Here is an 18,271-nt window from a genome sequence, read left to right on the forward strand (position 1 = left end):
TTGAGCTCGGGGTTGTTCATGAATGGCAGTATAGTGAGAAAAAAAAATAAAATATATCCGGTGGCCTATCTGAGCTGCAGAGTTTGCTATTCAGGCTGCGAGGCTGGGCACCTTATCGCACCGTGTATTGTTTCTCTCCCCTGAATAGGAGCCCTCGTCTCCCTCAACTACCTCCCCTTCTACCCAGAACAAAATTAATTTCATCCTGCAACAAATCTGGCTGCTTGATTAAATGAATCTATTGCCGGCCCGGAAATATCTCTCAGTGAGCAAGGTTTCATTTCTGGTTGAACACCCACTGAGCCAGCCACAGATACAGGCGGGTGGTACCTGGAGGAGCTCAGAGCTGTATTTACATGGCTAACCCGCCTCTGATCCCTTCGCTCCTCCTTATAACGCCCTGGAAGGCAGCTCCTGGGGGTGTGCAAATACCCTGGGCACCCGTGGCTCCCCATCAAGCTCCTCCCACCCCAATGCCTGCTCCTGGCTGATGCTTAGTCAAGCTTGACAGATTGAGCTCTTTTAATTTTTCCTTAGAAATCAATCCCTCAAGCCCTTTAATCTGTTGTAGGGGATTTTTTTTCCACCCCTCATTGTTAATTTCTCTGCAATTTGGTGTGGTCTGAAGACCCGGGTGCGTTACTGAACCTGAGGTCAGAGGTACAATCCTGCTGGCATCGGCATCCCCATCCCTACCCAGCTCTACCCCTCCGTTGCCTGCAGCCTGGGACGCCGCCGCCTGCTCCTGCCGCCATCCCATGCGCTCACTTCGCCTTGTTTCCAGGGCTCACAAACAGCACCAAAGCCCTTTTTACTCTGTCTAATCATGACAAACATAGAGGAATACTCACGGTTGCTTGCCTGGGGAGGAGTTTGCCAAAACCGTCCTATTCTGGAGCGTTTTCATAGTAACTGTGTGATGAGGAAAAGATGGTGAGGGCTCACCGTTCTAATTAGGATCGTTTCTGTCTTGCAAGAGGGATTGGCGGGTAGTATTTATGGATACGAGTAGGTTCAGAAAAATTCCTAGCACCATCTGTTTGAGAGAGAACAGGAAGAATTTCAATATACTTTTAGACGTTGAAGAGTAATGTTTGTATAACAGGCTCATAAAATCAATTTCTAATAGTTACAGGTACCCCCTCAGGAATTTAAATAGTCTGTTAACAAAGTTATTCCATCTGCCAAGCAAATACATTAAATATGCACACACCATACTGTATATATGGTTGCATGTGCCCTCGGGTCCTGCGTGCTGGTTTCGTTCCTGGGTTACGCTCAGTCTTTCCCAGTGGCCCCGTGCAGTGTATTCCTGACTCAGTGGGAGCTCGCTCACCTGCCTTTGGCCTGGCCGATAAATCACCTTTATGGCCATCTTGTCCCCTGGGAGTTGAGCGTGGGGTTCGCTCTCTCCTGGTCCCGTTCCCCTCTCCAGCTTGGGTGCCGGGGAGAGAGGGCTGGCCATGGGGGTTAGAAGGGCTGTGGGTGACAGGAGGGTCTGAATGCACAAATGGGGAGGGTGCAAGGGGCAGGATCAGCCCCTTCACACCCTGTTTGCAGACGGTTTAAGCTAGTGTTGCAGCCTGGCCAATGGGCCAGTTGGGCTTTGCTCTGCTTCCAGTCTCCTCACTCCTCTGTGGTGCCTCACTTTTTCATCACTGCTTTGCATTCATCAGTGCCCTGCTCGGTGCTGGGACTCCACCACATCCTGCCTTGGATGTTTGAGAACAGGCTGACAACGTAAATAAAAAGTGCAAATACATAATCCTGTTAATTAAACAGTTTGCGTTTAACACTGCTCGTGGAGCTGCGCAACACCTCGCCAGTTCTGCAAAGGTTGTATTCTCTGTGTTATCGCCAGTGATTTATGGCGAGAGTTGGGTTGTGTGTCCAGAATATCGATGGAGGAGTTTGCTGCCTATTGTGTTTAACAGCTGTTGGGGTCCCTCTTTGTACCATCGTGTCATTTGCTGCCTGTCAGCCCGTGCAGGTCTGGGAATGCGTCTCCGTCCGGGCAGTTATTGATTACAGCGTGTTTGGGAGCCGCTGGCCGGGCAGTGGGTGCCTCCTCCGCATGGTTAGCACGGGCCAAGCTGCGGCAGGTGCGGCGCTCGCTGGCCCCTGTCCCCAAGTCACCCAGCCCGCCAGGCACAGCATCACCCTGGGGAACCCAGCTGGCGGGGAAGCAATCTGCCCTCCTTGCCTCATTTCAACAGGAACAAGAGAAACGTGAGCAGATCTCCACGCCAATAGATTTATTCCTTTTTTTTTTTCCCCTTTTACTATAGTCCGTGAGACCTCTTTGCTGGGGGGCAGAGCTGGAAGGCTCAAACCTCAGGTGACTTGCAGCACACGCTGCTCCGTATCATGGTGAGGCAGCCCCCCACATAGCCCAACCTGCACGGTTTTAATGGATTTATCCTCTCCACCCTGCAGGCAGATGAGGCACAGAGATCCCACGGGGTCCACCAGCGGTCAGGCAGGAGTGTCCCGGGGGGAAGAGGCAAACCCCTCGCAGGCCTGGGGCACGCCGGGAGGCTGGGATTTCCTTTGCGCTCTTCTGGTGACGATCCCTTTGTGCTAGGCGGTTTCTTCTTCTTTTTTAATTTAAAAATCCGCATTCCCACTTCCACATAGCTCGTTATCTCAGGGCGTGTGATGAGGTGTCCAGGGGTCTGTCCCGGCAGAGATGATGCAGAACACATTCGCGTGGGCTGTTGGATCTGACCCCCCCTCTCCCTCGGGGAGCGGGTGGTTTTCATTTCAGCCTCTTCCATTAGCAGCTCTAAGGGGAGCTCCATCTATTAACTGAGAACTGCAGGACTGTAAATTTTGGCAAGAAAAAGCCCTTGGAAGCAAGTCATCTGTATTTTCTCAGGGCTGTTTGTCCTCCCTCTTTACATGTGCAGCCTTTGCTGGTCGGGAGGCAGGTACCGCTGCCGACTCCTTCTCCACATGTGCAGATTGATGGTGTCTGCTCCAGAGCCCGCTCCCTCTTTCCTTCCTCTCCCTCTCAGTTTTATTCCTTCCCTTTTGAGCTGTTTCTGCTTTGTTTGGGAGACTCCGCTAGCTGCCAAGTCCTGATTTGTATCTGTTCATTTCCTAGGGCAAACGCATTGATCTGTGATTTCTGTTATGATACTGCAGATTTCTGGTCCCTTTTTTCTTTTTTTTTTTAACTTTATCCTTCCATCCAGGAGGTGGTTTCTGTGCTAAGGAGAAGCACAACGTTTCTAGAAAAATGTGCGTTTCCCTGACTGTGCCTAATTGCATACAGAGCGAGCGTCCATCCCTCTTAGTTCCAGTGTAATTGTTTGTGGTGTGTTCCTTTGTGATTGGGTTATTCCAGCTATAACAGCCGCTCTCCTTCCAGATATTTATTCTTTTCATGAACATTAGCATACTGGCAAAGGGTTGGGCTTTTTGTTTTGTTTTGTTTTTTTTTCCATCTTAATACTCTACTTCATAGCTCAAATCTGGGATTTATGCTTCGGGGATCTCAGAGAAGACTCTCCTCTTTTCTGCTACCTCTTTCCAGAAGCGCCGTCTTTCTGCACCGGGATTTGGAGTTCTTCGACATGTGTTACTGCTGCCGGGGATGCTGCTCGCCGCTTTTTTATTTGTATTTACTGCAGTGCTCTGCTCTTTAATTTTGTTGGTCTCTTTCTGGCACAAAGGCAAAGTGATGCAAATGAAGGCTGGATCATTTGGGTTGCAGACAAACCCCGGCCACCCCGAGGATGGAGGATGGTGGGGCGGGAGGGCGATGGGCAGCATCAGACCTCTACCTGTGCTGAGGATAACGCGTTAGTCTTTCATCCCGGAAGACCTAATTTTTTTATTATGAGTTAGTTTTACAGCACCCTGATGTGTGCTCGGTACTTGACGGTGCGGGGAGAAAGATGAGGTCCATGCGACAGATTTACCCGGCGTTAAATCCTGACAGAGTTACAAATGAAAGAAGCAGCATGGCTGTGTCCTGGCTTTCCTCCTGCCTTGCTGCCACAGGGGCTTTGAGCCACTTCTTCCTTTCTTAGCGATGTGAGGGGGGTTTGCTCCCCCATGGCAGCCTCGCTGCCCGCCATGCTCCGCTCCTCGTGTTTCCCCCTGCCTCAGCAACTTGATGGATGCCAATGGGCACAAGCTGCAGGGAAGAGCATGCAGTTTTGCTTGTAAAATAAGTATTTTTCAGCTCGCTGGTTGGGTCAGCCCTTTGCACAGCTCAGCCCCAGCTGCCGGCTGCATGCAGAGCTCCAGCTGCCCCGGTCTGGCACCCCCCAGCCTGGCTCCCAGAGCGCAGAGTGGCGTTTGCACCACAGCAATTCCTGGGAATGAAGTGAGGAGCAGCATTGCCCTCCTGGGAACAAAGGCAGGGATGGTGCTGGAGTGGGCTCAGCAGAGCCAAGAGAACATCCCTCCCCATGGGAAATGGCTACCACCTCCCTCCCTGCATCCCTCCCTCCTGCTTGGGATGCTGGCCACTGTGGGATGGCATCAGCAGTGAGCGCCAGTCGGCTCCTCGCCCAAGCCATGGGCTTTGGCAAGCGGGTGTCCTGTGAAAATGACAGTGAGGAGGGCATATGGTGCACAGCTCCCAAACAGGGACCAGCGAACAGTGCGGTGCCAGGGCCGTTTGACAGCCTGGCTCAGCCCTCCTGAGCCACCTGCAAGCAGAGGGGAAAATGCTGACATCCAGCGAGGGCTCGTTTGTCCAGCCCTGGGTCTCAGCTGCTGGCTGTGCTGGAGCTGGCAGGACCTGGCAGCCGGCAGCACCCACGTCGGGGCAGGTTTGCAGCCTGGAGCTGCACTGGGGGAGGACAGGCTGCCCCAGAGCCATGCCCCATCTCAGGCAAGCTCTTGGTGCCCTGCCAGAGGGTGCCTGGGTGCTTGCAGCACCCCGACCCCGTCGTCTGGGCAGGAGACAGCTCTGGGGGTTGCAATGATGCCCATCATCTACCAGAGTAAAAACAAGGAGGCAACGGGCCCTCTGCCATATCCCCATCCCCGGGCGCTGCCGTCGCCCTCCCCGGCTGCGTGGGAACAGCTCCCGGGGCTGGAGCATGCCGAATTTCACTTTTCAAATGGGGCTTCTGGCGCCCAGCCAAGCAGCGCTTCGTGTTGTCAAATATTTTGGCAAACCGCGTCTCGGCTTTAGTCTGAAGCATCTTTCGCTGGGGAAACGGCATCGATCTGAGCAGCCAGCACGATGCCGGTGCGGAGGGGACCGCATCGTGCGTGGGAGGTGCTGGGGCTGGGGTGGGCTGGGGACCGTAGCTGGGCAGGGTGACTGCGGCGAGCAGTGAAAGGGACAAAAAAAGGTGCTTCAAGGTGACTGAAATGATTTGTGAAATCAGACTGAGCGGGACAAATTGAATTGACAAGAATAAGAAAACCCTAAAAAGTGATTTTTCAAGTCACTATTTTGGCTTTTTGTTCTGAAATTGCCCTGCATTAAAAAGAGAATGAAAAAAAAGAAAACACCCAAGCTCTAAGTAAACTAGAAATAAGGGGACTGTATTTTTTTTTTACCAGCTCATTGGAGAAATGAAACATATTTGTTCTGGGTCAGACCAAAATGAGCAAAGCAATCAGTTATCTGCAGAGCCACGGTGCAGGCTGGCTTTCCTTCTGCTCGCTCTCCTGGGCATCTTTGAAAGAATATCCAATGCCTTTTTATGATGTTTGAAAGAAAATGTCTCTGAGGAGGGAAAAGCAGTGAGGTGTGATCCCAAAAAGTCTGCTTTCGCAGCTTGGACGGACCCATCTTTCCCTCCTGCGGCCGCCGCTCCTTCCCCTTGCCCGTCACGTTGTGTGGTTAGAGCACATGTACTCACAGCCCCGGCACCACGGTGGGTTTTGAAAGCCTGAGAAATCCTCCCAAAAGCCTGATTTCCGGCCAAAAAAACCCCGGGGTTACGCAAACATACGCCTAGCTTGCAAACAGGCTGTGTGTGTTGGATGGAGAGCAGCTTTGCGAAGCAGGTGTGAGCTGACGCGGGAAGAACTGCGCTGTCTGATGTCTGCGCCGAAAACCGGTGTCAGCCCGCAGACTAAAACCAGGGCTCTGGAATTAAAAAAATACCCAAGGAATAAAACTCCAGCCCTGCAGCAGCACCCGGAGCACAATCCCATTGGATTCCCAGGCTGGTGGGTGGTGCCACCCTTTTGGGTTAGGGCTGCAGGACCCCTTTTTGCAAGGCCACTGGCCCACCCGGGGGGCTGTGGGGTGAACCCCCCCCAGCTTGCCCACCTGCATGCCCTCACCCTGCTGCAGCCATCCCCGTTATGCCCCCCGAGCCCTGCGGGACTTGCTTGTGCCTTTGTAGAGGTTTGAAGGTGGATGGCTCCATGGCGAAGGCGCTCCTGAAGTCTTGCAAGTTGGTGAAACCTCCTGGAATCCCGGTTTCTGGCAGCTGCCAGGAAAAAGCTTGTTTGGGTTTAAAATGCTTTCAGAAGAGTCATTCTCTTCTGAAAAACCACGGCTGTCAAAGCACCGCGATGGGGTTGCGTTTATTACGTATTAATGACTCCACATCAGACGTGTTTGCGTTACAGTACCAAAATATTGGAAATATCAAGGTATTCGCATTCCCAAATATGGATTGTCAGCCATGCAGATCTTGGGGTCTGGGAGCCTGGCAGAGCCATCGTGTTACCCGCAGTGAAAGCTGCCTGGGCTGGTGAAAGCTGTCATGAGAGGGTGCGACTTCACCATCCTGGGGCTGCACGGTCATAACCCTGTAGAAGCCAGTGGCATGAAAGATGTGAGTCCATCTTGCTCCATCCCAGAGCTGTTGGCTGCACCGACCTCTCCTCTGGATGCTTTTAGTGAGCAGGGGGGTGAAGCGGCTCATGCGCATGTGATAATGTGGAAAATCCATGTGGCATGAAAAGGCTTGGGGCAGGGAAAGGGGACTGGTGGTGTTTGCACTGCGGGATCTTTGACACTGGTGTTGGAGGCTGAGCTGAACAGAGGGATGCTCTCTGGCATGGAGAGGGTGTTTCAGAGCATATAAGCCTTTTTCTGATTGCTCCCTGGAGGAGCTTCTCAGGGGATTGAACCTTATGCCCTGGGTTGCCCAGTGGAGCAAACATCTGTGAGAGGGGCTGAGCCCCTGTGGGTCACCTTGGCTGAGCATCTTCCTCCTCCTGCACCTTCCTGCTCCAGTCCTTCAGGGCAGGGAGGGATGCTGCGTGTTGGGTAAATGCCAGGCAGAGCCAATCCTCCTGGGACTGCTGCAGGAGAAGCAGCAGTAATGCGGCCGGGGAAGCCATGAATGGGGCCCTGCTGCTCACGTGATTTCTCCAGGCTGATAAAGGAGATTGAAATAGCAGCTCTCACTGGTTCCCTGGCTAGGCAAGGGCACTAGGAATTATCCCTCAAGATGGCTTTCTGCAGCGTCTGCCATCCCCCCCACGAGGCACCAGACCCCGACCAAGCACTGGCCCCGTGCGTGGCAGGGCTGGCTCTCCCCCGGACACCTTGTTGCTAACGGAGCTTTTGCTTGGGCTTGCAGACATCCCTGGTTGTTTCATCGGTAATACACTCTTTCCTCACACATCTCTCCATCAGATCTTGGCACATTTCCTGGCCTCTCTTCTCCTCCTGTTTTGGTTGGGGAAACTGAGGCACGGGGTGGTTGGGATGTGAGCACAGACATCTCCTCTGGTGTGGGTGAGTCTGCGGCAGAGCTGGGACCACAACCCAGGGGTACGGCTCTTCACCTCGTGCCTCTGCTGTAAATCCACCTTCTTCTGCCGCTTGCTGCTGCTTGGTGTCAGCATGACATGAGTTTGAGGGAAACATTGACTCTCCGTAGTTTGTGGGTTTTTCTTTTTAAAACATGTCATGTGGGAGTTATTGAAGGAGTTGCCTACATTTTACAAATATTTCCAGGAACAAACTTGCTGGTGTCTGGGGCTGTGGAAGAGGGAGCGTGATGCTGACTGGCGTGGGGCCGGCTGCCAGACCACGCTCTCCATCCATCAGTCCATCCCCAAAACCTCCCTTCCCCCAGTGAATGGGTAACAGCAATGGGCTGGGGTGCCACAGCATCTCCTTACCCTGCTTCACCTCAGCCGAGGTGACCGGAGTCTGCTTTCCTCACCCAGCCTGGTGTGGGGGGCCGGCTGCTGCCCCCCCAGTGCACACTCAGTTTGGGGTATTTGCAGCATCCCCCGTCCCCTGGGGATGGCAGTGCCTGAACGAAGACTGTGAAGCTGCCAGGCTGCTGCCTGTTCCTTGGGGGGCCCAGGGTGCTGATCCTTCCTGGGAGGTGGCTGGAATTCACACCACGCTGATGGCTGCTGAAGCACGGGGATGGCTGGGGCCGCAGGGCTCCTGCCAGGGGCTGCCGAGTGAGAAATGGGAGGAGAAGCTGTGCTTAGCAGAACGGCTTGTTAGCAGGCTCTGGGGGAGCACAGAGGAACTGGGGAGTTTCTCTGCAGGAGATCTCCAGGTAACGCCGAAGTGAAGAGTAACGGCAGCTCTCGGTGCCACTGAACACCTTGATCCCCTCGGCCATAACTTACACGGCCATGACTCAGTGTAAAGTGCCTCCCACACCTGCCTGCCTCCATAAAGGATAAATAATAATAGTTTGTGGTTAAAATATTACCCTCAGATGATAATCTGTGGGACATGGTTTATTTAGAGCAGCTGTACTGGGAGGGGGTAACCTCTCTGTCTTCAGCGAGGAGCTAATTTGGACTCATGGTGCTGGCTCCCGGGCTGTACAGAGAGGGATGTTGTGGGACGTGGGGGTCTGCAGGTGCGGTGGTGGCTCCACTCTCCCCAAAGCAGGCGAGGTGCAGGGAAGGGTCTTTTACCATTTGCAATAAGAGCGGTTACCGCACTTGCAGACAGAAATGATATCAGTGAAGCCTCGGCAGACATCTCACCCAGATGAGAGATTGTGCTGTAATAAATCCACACAGCACCATTTTCCCAGGGCCGTTACCCGCCTCTGAGGACGGTGCATGGGGCTGGGCAACCAGGATAACACCGGGACATGGATCTCAGCCTGGCTCTTGAGGCTCAGAAGAGATTTGGGGACAGACAAGAAAAGACTCCTGCAAGTGGGTGGCGGTGATGCAGGGCAGAGTGATGGTATTGCTGGTATGTTGAGCACCCTGTTTATTATACCTTGGACATGTCGCAACAGCACGCAACAGCACTGGGTTGTGTAATGGTTTCCAGGAGATTTTCCTGCTTTCAGATTTGGGGCTCTCATTCCCAGGGTTTGGTTTCTGCCAGAGGTGGGATGCAGCAGAGAGAATGAGTTAAAATCAAACCCTGCTCAGGTGGGGTTTTGCGTGGAGATACCAAGGGTGTGATGGAGAGAGGGAGGAGAAGACTTCTGCCTTTCTAGATCATTTCTTTTGTGAGCACCTTCCTTCCTGAGAGCTCACAGGCGCAGGGTGAAAGCTGGGTGCAGTTTCCGATCTTGGTAGTCTGATCCTACTCCATTTCGTGCAAGTTGTACACGCTGACACCAGGCGTTTTGCCCACAGGGAGTTAAATATTTCTTTCTAGCACCAATAAGAGGTGGTATTTGATAAATGGCTTTGCCTGCTTGATGCAGGAGGCTGAGGATCCTGTGATCCAGCCCGAGCACTCCTGCGGCACCCCTCCTGCCGCTGCCTGCCTTCCCCACTGAGCCCTTGCCCTCCTCGGGCCCAATTTCAGCACATTCCTCCCTTTCCCTTTGCTCTCGTGCAGTTTTCCTCTCCCTTCTCTCCCTGCCTGGGATGGGAGCGTTTCTACCAGGCAATGTGAGTCGCCTGGGCCGCTGCAAGGGGCGAGCGCAGAGAGAGCTCAGCTGCCCCCCGCATCCCCAGTTTGGGGCTCAGATAAATCCGCAGAGTTGCCAGTCAGCAAACACGAGCTCCTCGCTCGGCATGGGCAACCCGGGAGCTTCAGAAGCTTAAAATATTGCACAACTTGGAAGAATTATCACTGGGAAAATTGCTGCAGCACCCCAGGGAAATTCAGCTCTCCGCCACAAATGCGGAGGCATTAGAACTTCTCCTTGAAGCGGCTGCAAGAATTTCTCAATTTGGCCATCTCCGCTTTCCAGGACCTCATTCAGCACGTTGGCTGAAATCTCCCTGGCCTGGGTTGAGCCCCCAGCTCCGGGGGATTTTCTTATTTTTGAAAACTCCAGCTAAATGCTGGCATGGTTATAAGGAACTGAGGGAAGGTCTTAAAATGGAAAATATTGGGCAAGCCCGGATAGCGTTGGAGCGCGTGGCACGGTGAGGAGAGCCTCCTCGGTGGGGACCGGGCTCCCTCGTGCTGCCGACTGCCATGCTCAGCTGGGCATGGCACAGATGGGGTCTGGGCATGGGAAGATGCTCCCATCCCCGCTCCAACCAAGTGCAACCTCAAACCTGCTTCCTGGTGCATTTCTCTGCAGAGAGGTGCTGGGCAGCAGCTAAGGGGACCTATCCAGCTCACTGCCGTGTCCAGGCTCCTTGTACACCCGGGCTGCAGCCCTTGGAGGATGAGTTGCACCACGTTGCTGAGCCCACGGCAGGGTCCCCCTCTGCACTTCCCTTGCAAAGAATGAAATAACCTGGAAACTGTTGGTCTCTGGAAGCAATTTAGCATGGGACGTGGCTATTAATTTAAATAGATTACAGAAATTTGAACTAAGCTGCATATAAATCTTCTGACCGGCTCTTTGGGCTTTGGTCTCTGTTGTTTACACTTTTTTTTTTTTTAAATTGTGTTTTATTGATTCCTGAAGTGGTGATGTTTTGGTCAGAGCTCGCTGCTCGCTTTCTGGGCGCGGATGGCAGGCGGCTTTGCTCCTCCACACGTATCACCTTTCAGAGCTACTGTGAGTAGGACGCAGATGTTGTTAGGGCTCAGGTAAAGCCATCAAAGGTGGACGTTCAATCAAGTTTGACATCATCTTCAACCTGAAGGCAAACGGGTTGGTTTTGATTAGCAGCCCGCGGGGCTGAGCCTAACCCATATCAGGGCTGCTGCTGCTACTTTACCTGAATGGCAAAACCACAGATGGTAATTATAACGATAAGTGCTTACAGATTTCCTAACAACAAAGATAATTTGTTTGCTCCATGCCTTGTTAGAAGGGGAATTTTGTTCTGGTGACTGGGTGGTTTGTGAATCAGTCGTTGCCCTTTCACCCCTCCGTCCCCAGCTCGGCTGTTCCCCCCAGCGCAACCATTAGACGTTGATCCGACAAGAAGGGTCCCGCCGAGTCTGGTCTCCTCTGCAGCGGCCGTGGAGACGCCAGCCCAGTACAAGGAGCCGTCCTGGCCTGGCAGGGAGGGGGATGCTGTGCTGATGCCCCTGAGAAGCCGTGGGATGCTGGGAGGGTGGAGGGGTCCTCCCTGCTAAATCCCCCTCTCCTCACCCCATGCTTGTGCACGCAACTTCTGGGGTGATCGGGGTGAAAACTTGCTGCCAGGCTGCCCTTGAGCCGCTGGACCACTGTTGATGATCTACAGCAGGGTAAAGCTCAGCTGCATCCCCCGTGCTCACCCTGTGGCCCCACCGCGGGGGGTGATGAGGCAGCCAGGGTCGAGCCTCTTATTCCGGGAACCGCTGCCAAAAACTGCGGCTTTCTTCCCAGCTGAAGGTGACACAGTGTCCCAAGTCTTGGGAGGAAAAAGGGGAGAGCTTGTCACCGTTGATGTCTGACAGCCGAAGGTCTCTCTCCACCCTGCGACCGCTCTCCGCCGCTGGGGATGGGTTACTTGTAAATTAAACCAGCTGGTGCTGGGGGCCAGGGGCTCGCCGGCAGCCCTGGCCCGCGTCCACAGCCGCTCCCCGGGCAGAGAGCCCACGGGTCGGCTCGGACCCCGGCTTGGCGGCGACCAAGGGCAGTGTCTTGGCTGTCGTGTGGCCAGGCAGATAACAGCTTTGATTTCTGGGTCTCGCTTTAATTATAATGGAAGGACGCGGCTCGTTAAGTGCCCGCTTCGCTTTCCAGCGATCCCTCCTGGCTGCCAAGTGCGCTGGGCTAACAAAAGCATTCCTCTCCCTGCTGGGGCTGGCCGCGGCAGCCCGTATGGCGAGCAGACGGAGGCGATTAATGCACACAAGAGCAGCCTGCCTTGCTCCCGGTCCCTGCACACAACCTGACACCCCTGAGCAGCCTCTCTGCGAGGAGAAACTACCCTTGAAACGGAGACCTCCTCCAAAAAACACCCTTACGCCTTTACACCAGCTCATCTTCGCCTCTCTGCCTGGGACCGGCACAATGCCTGCAGGGTCCTGCCCCAGAGCGTGTTTCTCCTCTCCCGCAACTCAGATCAGGTGATTTTTTCTGGGCCAATAGTACCTGGAGTTGTTTGAGAGGGTGATATTGATCTTGTTCGTATTTGTTGCCTTAATGAGTCACAAATTCTGTCTGCGAGCAGAGGTGGTTTGGAGGTGCCGGCTGGCTGCTGCTAACCTGCCTTTCTGGAAGGGTAAGAATTTCAGCAGATTTGGAGAATTGGTGTTTTCTTCGATTCCTAAAGGAAATTACACTGATTGCAACAACCCCCGTGTCCCCACAGAGAGCAGGTGCGATAGCATCTCCCCACACGTCTGCTCCTGATGACAGTAACCTTCCTACAGCTCTTCCCCCGCCCCACAGCACTGAAGGACCTGCAGCGGGTGATCTGCCAGACCAAAACACGGCTGCTTTGAGACCACATTGTTTCTGGGCTGCTTCATCTTTTGGCTGCGGATGGTTAACCGGGCTGAGCAAAGACGTCAGCTCACCACATGGGCAGGGGACTTGGTCCATCGGCTGCCCCTGCTCTGATCTTGGCGGTGGCCAAGGTTTCATTATTTTGAAATGGTTTTAATATTCAGGCTACGCTAATATCCGCACGCGGGCATGGTGCATGAGGTCACGGTGTGGTGCTAGTGTGGAATTAATATAAATACTCTGTGGGGTATCTCTAAACAATGGTCCCATATTAATCAGCTTAATATTAATCAGCTCTCTCCTCCGCTCAGGTCTAGCAAAGCCCCCGTTCCAGAGCGGGCCGCGGTGCCGGTTTGGGGACGCAGGCTGGTTCCGGAGTGGTGGCAGGAGCAGGACAGTGTGCTTCTCGCGTCTCTCGGATGCTGCTCAATAGGCTTAATTTAAACATTAACTCCCAATTTGCCTCTGGGCTCAGGGCATGGAAAAAATTAGAGCAAAAGGAGAATTTTTCAAGAAGCTCTGAGTGAGTAGAGCAGGGTTATAATAGAAATAGTTTTTGACCTTAATTATGGCTTTTAGTGGAAATAGTTGTGCAACCTCAGCAGTGGGGTTTGGTATGTGCCGGCAGATCTGAGCCGAGGATGGTGACGGGAGGACACTGAGCTCTCGGTGGCCTTGGCTGCTGGCTCGCAGGAGGCTCTCGAGAGCAGGGCTGAGGCCAGCGGGGGCAACGCTCCTCTGGCTCACTCCATCTGGAGTTAAGGCTTCGCCTCATTCCTGCTTCAGACAAGAATATAAGTGGTATTGAGTCCCTTGTCACTGCTGGTGGGATGTGCAGCCGGGCACCCGGCACCTCTGGATGGAGGAGTGAGGAGAGCCTGTAATTTCCCACCAGGATCAGCAGGGCAAGTCCTAGCACAGAGGCGGCACGGCTCGCCCTGCTCGGCTCCCGCCCCGGGCCGAGGCAGGGAGGAGCGGGCTGGCAGCCTGCCTCTCCTCTCCTCTCCTTGGAGAAGCAGTTCTCGGCTGTGAACAGCAATACAATAAACTCCAGCGCTGCTCCCCAGGGATAAACGGTGCCGATGAGGAGTGCCGACCTGCGGAGATACTTGTTTGAAGGATCCAGATTGCAAAATAATGACACGGCGTTAGCCAGGGGTGGGAGCGGCATGGATTAATTGCTGAAGAGGAAACACGTCACCTTCGGTGTTGGGTCAAACCTCCTCGCTCTGGAAATCTGCTGTTGTTATTCCTGCTATAACGGGTCACTTGGCACCGCCTGAGAGTCATGACGTGTGGAGCTAATGTGATTTAGAAACGCCCGTTTGGGGTGGATAAATGGATGCTGGCCCTTCGAGGAGCCGGGGATCACCTGGCTCGTTTCCTCTCCTGCCACAAAGGCATCCGAGCTTCTCGGGCCGCAGGTCCAGCAAAAGGCTTGCTTGTGGCTGTGGGAATTCAGGTGGGACAAGTGGTTGAGTAACAGGAGGACACGAGCCAAGACCACTCCCATCAGCAGGGTGGACTGGGATGATGGGAGACCCGGAGGGACTTGAAGAAGGTGTGACCTTCCTCCTGTGCCTGCACGTTGCCAGGAACGGTCATGGAAAATGACAGCGACATCCTGCAAGGGATGGCTCTCCTTCACACCTGCAGCGGTGCCAGGGTGGGTGGGGAATGGCAACCCCTCTCCCGCAGCGATCTGCGCAGAGCTCCGTGTCACGCCGTCCCCTTGCCAGACCTCAGCCAGCTTTAGGCTGTCCCCAAAGGGAGTGGAGTCACCTCCCAGGGACGCCTGTCTGTTTCTTCTGGAATTAAATGCAAGACAAGTGGGTCGCTTCCTGGTCAAAAAGGGATGTGGGATGCAGCGAGCCCCCTCCAGGCCTCTGCGGGTCCCTTGCTTGTGGTGTGTATCCTAATTTCTCGCTGCCAGAAGCGATGTCACGAGTGTGAGCATGAAGAGGGACCAGGGCTGCAGCAGCTCTCTTTCACGTCCCAGGCTGGGAGTCAGTGACCTTCAGCATCCCAAAGGCAGCTTCTGCCTTAGCAAGAGCAGAGGGACAGTGCTCTTCTCTCGGGCAGGGACCAAGGGCAAGGTCTCCCCAGGTGCTTGGGGCCCAGCAGCCACCTCCAATGCATATGCCCTCGCGTTTTCAGCTCTCAGTTCTTGAAAACGCAGGGAAACCTGAACATTTATTTTGGTCCTCAAAAGGGTGCTGGAAAACACCACCCCAGTGTCGGGACTGGGCTATTCAGAAAATTCAGGCTTTGTTGCTGAAGATGCAAATATGTTAGTTCCCCTCCATTGCCTGTGTATCTGTGTAGGCTGCAGAATTAAAGCAAGTGTTTAACATGCAGGCTTTTAACCCTTTCATGTTCCAGTTTATACATAGCATTAATACAAAGAATCTTTCGATGCATTTTGACAGCTACTGTTTTAAAGTTCTTATCTCATTTATTTCTTCTTCTATCGCGGTTTTTGTATTGTGTGGTGAAGACTCGTCCCTTTCCTGGCCTAGTTTATCTATAATTCAGGACGTTTTTACACTTAGGTTATAATTGACTTTTCCATGCTGCAGCGAGTCAAACAATAACTATTAATATTCAGCAGTCTATAGTGATAAAGATTTCCATTTACTTTCTTTTACTTAACCGTGTGAATATACGGCATCCTATCTCACACAGTTAATATTGAATTCATTCATATTTACTCTGCATTTTCCCATATAATAATATCGAAAGAGTGAGCACTGCGGTTTTGGGGACATCTGGCTCTCTGCCTTCCTCACTTCAGGAGCAGGATCAGGGTCCTGCCACTGATGAGGACTCTGCATTTGCCTCCTGCAGTGTTTGCAGCCAAAAAACAGCCGTCTCAAAAACCCAAAGGGGTTTCAGACGGTGTAAGAGGGCTGTGAGTTGAGCCAGGGGAGGATGAAAGTGGGCAAAATGCCTTGGTACCCTGCCCCAGGGTTTCTGGTTCCCCTCGTGGTGTGGGGTAATGCCGTGGATGGATGGGTGTGCAGGGTGGATTGGTGGTGGAAGGAGCTGGGAGCCATGCGTGGGGCTGGGAAGGCAGAGCAGCTCATTTAAGGGGACCGTGCTGCAACGCAGAGCCAGGAGCCTGGTCCTCTGCCCGGGGGGCTTACGGTGTGACTTACACAGGGCTGGTGAGGGAGCCTGAGGACACACCAGCCAGATCTCCCGTCCCTTTTGCTACTGTAAATGCATGCGGCGGCAGGTTCAGCTGGGAGGGTCTAAACGCCAGCGCTGCAGCCAAGGCTCTGACCCACTGCTGTTAGCACCAGCAACTGCAAAGGCATCTTGGCTGTGCCTCGGGGGCTTTATTCTGCTGCAAAGCCCCCTCCTGCATTGTAGAGGCACCCTAGGGCTGGGTGCTGCTGGGACCAGTGACAGGCTGGCAGAGCAGCCGAGAGGGAAACCCCAAACCCACTCGCTCTGATGCTGGGCAGCAGCAGATAAGCAGCCATGAGCAGAGAGGATGGGGCGGTGGGAGGGCGAGCTGCCCCTCACTGCTGAGGCATGGGGATGAAGCTGTGCACATTTCCTTCCCATTGCCCCCACGAAAGATGGATGCCTTCACCCCAACCACATGGGGCCTTGCGTGGGACCCCCTGGAGGGGCTGGCACCACCCGGGCTCCTGGCACATAGCTGGTGCTGCCAGTGTGGGAAACACTGTCCCGGGGAGATGCCCTCACCTCCGCTCATCTCCCTAACAGAGGTGGAGCAGGGACCGGCTGCAAAAGCCAGCAGCGGGCTAGGTATTAGTTGCAGCTGTGTCGAGCCGTTGTGACTGAGCTCTTCCTTGTAATTATGAAAAATGTCCTGCACGGGGGAGAAGTGGCAGGGCTGCTCCCCCCTGCTCAGAGGGAATGACTTTCCCAGGCAGCTTTCCTCCGAAAAAAGAGAGGCTCATCATGCTCTCCGTCCCAGCCACCCACCGAGTGGGGCTGTTCCCACCGGTGCCCTTGGTGAGCTGTTCCTGCGCTTCACGGCTAGTTAAGGGCTAGTGGGGTTAAACGGATAGTCCATTAATCTCAGCCCCGCCGAGGTCAGAGCCGAGGGACACACACGCAGCAGGTGATTTATGGCCAGCCTGGGCCCATGCCCCCTTCCCGGGCTGCTGCCAGAGCTACCCGGCGCGACGGGTGCTTCCCAAGCGCTGGCAGGAGGGACAGTGTGCCAGTGAGCCACTCCCCGGAGGTGACACCTTCGGTGTTTCTGCTGCCTTCCTCCCAAAAGGGCTGTTCTGGCTGCAGCCAGTGCCACTGCTGCCCCAGCTTAGCCCCACGGAATAACTTGCTTGCAGAGATGCCTCAGGAGCAGGACTCCCCACACCGAAGCTCTCAGCCCAGCCACCTCCACTGCCCTCCCTGCCTCAGTTTCCCTATCGCTAGACAAGTCACAGCCTCCCCAGCCTCACAGGACCCAGTGCCCATCGTAGCTGGTGCAACGCCCAGCCCTGCACAAGTGAGGACTCTGGTGCCACTGGAGCATCCATCCCCGGTGCACAGCGGGTGGGATGAAGCTGGCCAGCACTCCAGGGTCACCGCAGCCAGCGGGAGCCGGGGGCTGTCCCCGCAGCATGTGCTGCGATGGGTTTCCCTCGTTTTTAATGTTCCTCTTGGCCCCTGATCAGAAGCGCGTGCTCTCTGCCTGTTATTAGCCTGCCTGCTGCTATCTGCCCCGGGAGCAATCGCGGGGTGAATGAATAAACACAACAGCATTTAGCAAGATCTGAAAGGAGATGTGATGATAATTTCTTCCCTGCAAATTGTACGCGTTCAGGGTTTCAGCGTGCTGAAGGCAATTAGAGCAGCGCAGAGCTGGCAAGATGAGGGGTGACGCTGAAGAAGCTGCGACTATGGAGCCGTAATAACAATTTAGATTCTATTTAGATACAAGAGGCTACAAGTCGTGTCTCAATATTGAATCAATCGACACAGACAAATGATTTAATATGGAGGAATTTGCCTGAGCGGAGGAGAGGGACCAGCCTTTTAGAGACGGCCAGGTGGGGACAAGCGGATGGGCGGCCGGGACAGATCCAGAGCTCCCGGTGCCATGGAGGGGAGACGGGAAGGGGCAATCCCGCAGCGAACAAATGGCTTTTCTCGCAGCTTTTGGCACTCCGGGCTGGTCTACGCTCGGCATTGATTGGGGAGGTATTTTTAGAGGCAGTCTGGTATTTGTTAACCTTCTCATGCAGAGTGGAGCTCGCTTCTAGAAAGTGTGTGTGTGCGCACGCGTGCGAAAGGCAAGAGAGATCCTGCCAGAGATAAAAAGTAGGTAGCCAGCCCCAGCCAAAGGCCGGGCGCAGCTGTATAAATATGCGATGGCCCCCCTCGCCCTCACCTCCTCACGGCGAGCGGGGCTGGTGACACTGGAGAATGCTTAGCTGTCATTAGTTAATTGAGCTGCTGATGTTAAGAAAAGGTTATGTATTTCTCCTGGTAGTTTTTCTTTGTAAAACTCTGACAGGGATCTCTTGCAATAGTGGTGGTAATGCCCCAGCTGGGGAGTTGGAGCAAATCTTCCCTATGGTGGGGGTATTTTTTTTCTTTTCTTTCCCCTCTTT

Source organism: Nyctibius grandis, chromosome 8 (genome assembly GCF_013368605.1).
Source record: "Nyctibius grandis isolate bNycGra1 chromosome 8, bNycGra1.pri, whole genome shotgun sequence".
Taxonomy (NCBI): Eukaryota; Metazoa; Chordata; class Aves; order Nyctibiiformes; family Nyctibiidae; genus Nyctibius; species Nyctibius grandis.